At 41.6% G+C, this 6,786-nt stretch overlaps 1 protein-coding gene across 2 annotated transcripts in view; it reads right to left on the reverse strand.

Moving 5' to 3' along the window:
• The window catches only part of NEK6 (NIMA related kinase 6), a 55,988-nt gene extending 49,475 nt beyond the window's left edge, over positions 1-6,513 (reverse strand). The window contains exon 1 of one of the 2 annotated variants that reach the window (XM_026860332.1): positions 6,424-6,513. The gene's annotated coding sequence lies outside the window, so the exon portion shown is untranslated. The remainder of the gene's footprint in view (positions 1-6,423) is intronic. The other variant, XM_026860333.1, reaches the window with a different exon arrangement.
• Between the last annotated feature and the right edge of the window lie 273 nt (positions 6,514-6,786).

The raw sequence follows: 6,786 nt of genomic DNA on the forward strand, positions 1-6,786 counted from the left end.
TCTCTCCAACTGCAACTTGAATTTGTCACCACGTGCCCTCCACTCTACAGGAGAAAAATGTGAAAAGGAGAAACACAAAATGTCTGTCCGCCTATGCCAACACACCTATAAAAGAAAAGACCCCATCCGTGCAGTAATGTAAGCGACTGGCACCGTAGCCTTCAAGCACCCTGCTAGTTACTGTCACCCTTCTGCGGTACAGCTATTGCTGCATACAGTAGCAGCGTTCACAGGTAACCTGGAATTTTTACAAAGCAAGGGAAAATAAAACCCCTCTCGTGCAGTCAGTTCCCGGACCACGTCCCAGGTTGCAATGCCTCTTTGGGTACCCAACTGTCCTTACGCCCATCCTGTCCATCCGACGCTTGAATCAGGAGAAAGCAAAACAAAAGACAAAACCCCATCAAACCCTGTGGTACCTTCCAGGTACCTGACAGGTGGGATTCTCAGGGCAGAAGAGCCCAGGGCACTTGGTAGCAAAGGCCAAGATCATTAGTTACGAGAGGCTCATTAAGGAACAGAACCTCATCAGCATCTTGGCGTTCAGCCTCTCACACCCTACTGCCCCGGGTGCAGCTCCTCTCTGAACCGCCTTGGCAAAACAGCTGTGACCAGTCTAATCGGGTATCACCATGTGTCTCTGGATGCCTCAAACTCAACTACAGGCCAAATTATTTCCTCCCAGATGTATAACCGACGCGATAGGGCCGCGTGCCTCCAAAGCGGGCAGCAGAGCAGCAGCCTGAGTGCTCAGTATTAGTTTTGTATCAACACTCTTCACCTTCCTGCAAGTCACAGCACCTGCCTCCACGTGTCCAGGGTCCGGCGCTGCTGCTGCCGCAAACCCAGACGCTCCAGCCCCGCTAAACCGAGCCGCGGCTGCCAGGGACACGGCGAGGGGAGGCACCGCAGAGCGGCTCCTTCTGTGATACCTACTGGAGACCTGACAGGGAACAGCTCTGTAAACGCACAGCCAGCCTCAGCAACTCCAGCTTTCCCCGGTACTGCCACAAAAAATATTCTGCAGAATAAACGACAAGGTTTCCCAGCTCTGCACTGCTTCCTACTGTAAAAGCGATACGACTCCATCTCCAGGAGTCTCAGCGTTCCTGGCTGTGAAGAGGGGGCAGAGGTGCCCTTCCTCAAAATGTTACAGGGCTTTTTGGACCTCTGACCTGCTCCAACGCCCTCAAATATCACGTGACAGATATATAAATGCTTTTCCACTCCGTTACTATATCCCTCTCATATTCTCTTGCTACACAGGGACTTGGGAGGGGGAGGCAAGAGCTCTGGTTGGGTACCTTGTGTAAAACAAATCAAAAAGGCAAGTCTTACGTAGTTCCAGAAATCCACAAGTTGTTTAAACACAGTCAAGTACATTCCTTAAACTACTGCACAAATTTCCATCTTTTAACATATACAAAGGACCGAGATTAATGGTGAATAAAACCTGCCAGTGCAGAGAAACCAGGCTCCAAGATCAGCTGTCACTGTCCAGAGCGGCCGGGGAGCCCCGGCCCCCCCGGGCCATCAGCATGCTGCTCGCTGCAGGCTCCCCAAAGACTGGAGCAACATGAACTATTTTACAAAATAAACACAACCACATCAGTAACACTTTCTTCCTCTCTACTGCCCAATAATATTCTTCCTCTCGCTTGCTCATAAAATAAATCTGTCAGGATGCAATATGAGATTACCTATATATTTAAATGATGATCTTGGCTTATGATTACATTATCGCTGTGCTTCAGGGTACGTGCTGTGGGGAAGGCAGCCCAATCCTAGGAGAGTATTATTTTCGAGTGACTTTTATTGTCCATTATCTTACACCATTTCTGTCACAGCTATGATGTCTGGTAGGAATAGTTCACAACAGAAATATCTTTGTCGTTAGTATTCTCATTGCAATTTAGTCAGATCAACCTTTAAATCTCATCCATCATACTGAAGAGCTCTGGCAAAGCAAGCGCAGTAATATATGCTTCCATGCAAAACCTAATTACAGGCTAGGTTAAAAAGCCTACCCCGTTCCTTCTGCAGTGCAAGGTGACAGGAAATCCTGAGCATCCCTTGGTTTCTCACTCTCCCTTTTTGCTGGTGAAGTGCGTAACCCGTTCATTACAGCAGACTGATTCAGTCTGGCACATGACAAACTTACTTGAACCTAACAATTAAACTTCTGACAGCGTTTCCAAAAGCAGAGAGTATTTACTGTAAATGCTTGACAATTTTTTCCTCTCTGCTCATCTCTCTCAACAGTCACCTTATGATGACTGGAAATTACCATAAGCAAATAGCAGTCTAACATCCAAAAAATCCCTCATGTTAATGTGAAATACACACCTGCCAACACTGAAAAAAAAAAAAGAAAAAAAAAAGAATATGAATGTTGAAGGAAACAACATGAGGAATGCCACTGAAATGCATGAGACAGGAGAGAATGCTACAAGAAGAGAGTTAAATAATGCAATTCAGTAAAAAACTGTTCAGACCGAGCTGCCTACACAACCTCCAGCTGGCTGGAGCTGCTCGCAACACCACAGCCCTGCAGAGGAAGGGCCCTGCTGTTTGTCTTACCAGCGGCTCCAGACTGCAACCAGGGCATCCCAGCAAGAACTGCTAAACAGGGGGCAGATTTACCACCAGGAAACAGGTTCAAAATTTCAGACTTAGCATTAAGATGAACGTGTATCTACAGATATACACAGGCAAATGTAACACAGCAGCAGTTCTGTTCACCTGCAAAGCCCAGGAAAGCATAGACGAAGCATGAAGAGACTCTTAAAAGCAATCTATTAAGACAGCTCAGTTACACAACTTTGTTAGATTCAGTAATGCCATCCATGACCAAAGTACTAACATATTATCTACTATAACTTTACTTATGCTCACTGACATAAGCTCTAAAGGACAAATGAAAACTGGCAGAAATCAACTTCCCCAGCCTTTAATAGCAGGGAAGCTTTAAAAGGCAGGCCCTAGATCTAGTACTAAAAGTAATAAAAGCATCAGTCACGAAACACAGTTAAAGACAACAGTTGTGTTTCACAGTGAAATTTTCTCTATCAGCATTTTTAAGTACTAAGGACCCCAGCTGTGTTTTTCAAGACAACCTTTATTTCGATTTCATTTAACAGATGGATGTCTTTGAACACTTTCAGAAGCATATCCTCATCCAACCTTAAACAACTCATATTAATATGTGACAAATACTCAAACTACGGAATTGACCTCACAATAATATAAAAATATATTTATGCATTTATATATTCAAAATTTTACAAATAGCTGCTGCCCAATCAAAATGCAGATACCGAGTCACAGCCCTCAGTGAAAATGTACCTGCCACTTATAAACCCCTAAAAAAGGTGAGGGTGTAACAAACTGACCGCGGAGCACAACGGTGTTTTAATCACACCTTCCATTTCACAAGTGTTGGAATTACCCTGAAAGCAGGTGCAGGTGGGTTTGTGTTAAGATTTTGTGCAGACCTTTCGGTAAGATTTTCACCAGCCAGTAATGGAGTGCTGGCTTCTCGAAGATCCAAAATCCACTAACTGAGAATGTTTTAGTAAAATGGCTGAAAAGCCCTAGAGCCTTTTCATACTATGTCAACAACTGATATTCATTAAACAAATGCTGTGACAGACACTGTAATTCACTGTTCCATACCTAGAAGCAAAATGACATTAAGTCAACTATTTAAAGCTATTCAGAGCCATCTCGCTGTAGATGTCAATAAAACAAATGCTTCCTGCCAATAATTAAGTATCTGTGTCAAACTCCCCACTCTCTTTCAAACCACCCTCTACATCCAGCTCAGGTCCATATCCTCATTTTAAACAAGCAAGATTATAATTTCAAATGCTCTCTATTCTAGTTTGGGGACAAATCTAGCAAAATAGCTTGAAAATAGCAAGGTCTGACACAGTATTCTCCCATCTTCAGCTGTATTACTATGCATGAAAATGCTACTTGAGTTTATACGATATTTCTGATAGAAAGTTTCATCTGCCCATTACGATCATCAGTTCTCACCACCAACCAGGAAAGTAGTTATCTTACTTCTAATTTTGGTTTAAAAAGGTTTAATCTGAGCTAAGGGTTAGGTTTTGGTTTTTTCCTATATTGCAGTATTTGTTCCCTAGAACTTTGCCCCAAATCGAGACTTATTTGTTTGTAAAAGACTTCTGAATACACTTTCGATGTTAAGAAGCTCAATCCATCCACTACAAGGAATGGTTTCACACAGGTCTTATGAAACAGTCCTGGGATCAGTGCCGGTGATTTATAGCCATGATTAAATAATCAATGTGATAAGGTAAATGTTCCGTCTCAGCAGCCTCACTGGAGTATTCCTTATTTCACTGCATGGAATTTCCTAGTGCAACACCACATGCAAATATTTATGTACAATGTCTGTGTAAGATGTAGATAAATATCAAATACACATCCACATCCAAAATTGAGGATGGACAGCAGTCCCTGGCATTTAAAGTGACAACAGTTCCTCTGAAGAGAGGTAACGCTGTGAACACAGCCAAGCAATAGTAGGTTGCATTTTTCCCCCTACTACTTTTCACCTACGCATGTTTCAGATAAAGAAACCAACATACCTTAATTTATATTCTTCTAGATGCAATTCTGAGCCTTCCAAAAGTATTCACTATATTCATCTTTACAACCTTTGCAACGTTAGAGATAGACCTCTCAGGCCACTACTGCTGCTAACAAAACACATGTTAAAAATAAACACATACTAAATCTACCTGGAATTTTACTGTATTGCTTACTAAGCATGCAACAACATGCTCACCTTTTAATTTATAATGCAATAAAGCTTTCAAGCCTGAAGCCAAATTATTTAAGAACATTTCTGTTATCCTTCTCAGAATTCATTCATTTCTGATGAAGGAAAGATTAAATATAGGCTGGAAATATATTCATAACGTATATGTTCACAGAAACTGCCAGACATTTTCACATCATTAAATCATAACTGAAGTAACTAACATCACATACGGCTCGGAAACGTGCACTGTCTGTACCAGTAATGTCAACTTCATTATCATGCTGGCTGTACCGGCTCTCTTCTGCATCAAGGGAACAATCAGCTATTTGCACATAAGTAAGCAAACTCGCTGTACTACCAGCCAGTTGACAATCTACCTGTGAAATGCAAACAGTTTCCACTCTCGATCAACATCTGAAGAGCCCTTATGAAAAAGAAGAGCCAAAAATCAAGTAGTAGGGGAGACCAACTGTTCCCAACCTGTGGCAAAAACATCCAGTTTAAGCCAATCCCTAAAATAAGCTTCTACCACAGGCAACTAAGAATCCAAACTGCTCGCACAGCTTGTTCCTATCAAGACACCTTTAGCAACTAGCCATCTCGAACAAGAGCACAGGCAAACAGATCATGGTAAGCCAGTAAGACAAAAACATCCAAAGTAGAAAAAAAAAAAAAAGCTCTGCTGCTAACAGTCCCAAAACCCAAATGTGGGAACTGTTCAGCGTGGTCTGTTCTCAGAAAGCTTAACAAACATATGACCTTAAATCCTAACAGTCTTCTATAAATACTTATATACATATGTGATTAGAAACCCCACCACTTAGCACTGATAAATACCTTTTAATTAGCACACTTCCAAGCACTTGACAAGTATTAAGCAAACCTCACAGAAATACTTCTGAAATATTGCTGTAATTTATCAAACGTTTAAGGAAATCTTAGGCAGACCAAAGTACAAGAGCGAGCCCATGTCAGATGGGCTAAAAATCTGTGAAACCTGCTGTAACCACTGTTCATGCAGTTTATCTCTAGAGCCATTCGAGTCGTCGATAGCCAACGTATCTGCCTCAAATACCGGGAAAAGGAACTGGGGAAGGTACAGACACAGATACAGGCTCACCCAACTTCAAAACATCAGAACAACAGCTTGAAGTATTTACATTTCTCATTATCAGAATTAAGAGGAAATGATGTTGAGAATTATGCAGCCCAGCCAATCTAAAGATTCATATGATTCAAATCCAAAGGCAACTTCAAAGCCACCTCATAAAACCCTGTGCAAACTTCCAAGCAGCCAGATGCTAGCATTGCAGGAAGAGCGCTCACAGCATCTGGATCTTGCAAGCAACAGCCAAACGGAAGCAGAAACTCTTCCCCGTCTAAAAAGATTTAACATTTTTCCACTTATAAAAATAGCTGTGTCAGAAATAGGTCTGTATTTTTTCCACCTCAAAATATACTAAATAAGACTCTACTATCAGTATTGCCACAAGGTGTCTTATCTGTACTGAACAGTCAGATTTCCTACATGTTCCTGAGTATCTGGACCTAAGGGCACCAGTTTTTTCAAAAATTAATGCAGATCTTTAGTTCATATCCATACTCCTATTTCACTGTACAGAACACACCTCCATCTCTATTCCCACATGAGCACAGTTTTCCTTACAGAATGAGATGCATTCACCAGTGCCTTGCAGATCAAGGCTACAGGGTAAAAACAAAAAAGATCTGTTCTTTATAAAGTCTGCATAGCTACTTTTATTAGTTATTTTGATGACAGACAGGGTTAATGAAGTTCTTGCAGAGAACTCTCCCTTTCCTGGGCTAAATGCCCAAATTCTTTCAGGATTCACAAGACTTGTCTATTTAAATTGGGTCCAATTTTTTTTTTTCCTACAGAAAGGCCTGCACAGAATGTTCTGAAGAGAAACTGGGAATTAACCTTTCAAGAAAATTATAACTAAATGTGCAAGCTCTGTATAAGAGACAAA

This window comes from Athene cunicularia, assembly GCF_003259725.1.
Source record: "Athene cunicularia isolate RWA chromosome 17 unlocalized genomic scaffold, athCun1 chr17_part1, whole genome shotgun sequence".
In the NCBI taxonomy this organism is placed as follows: domain Eukaryota; kingdom Metazoa; phylum Chordata; class Aves; order Strigiformes; family Strigidae; genus Athene; species Athene cunicularia.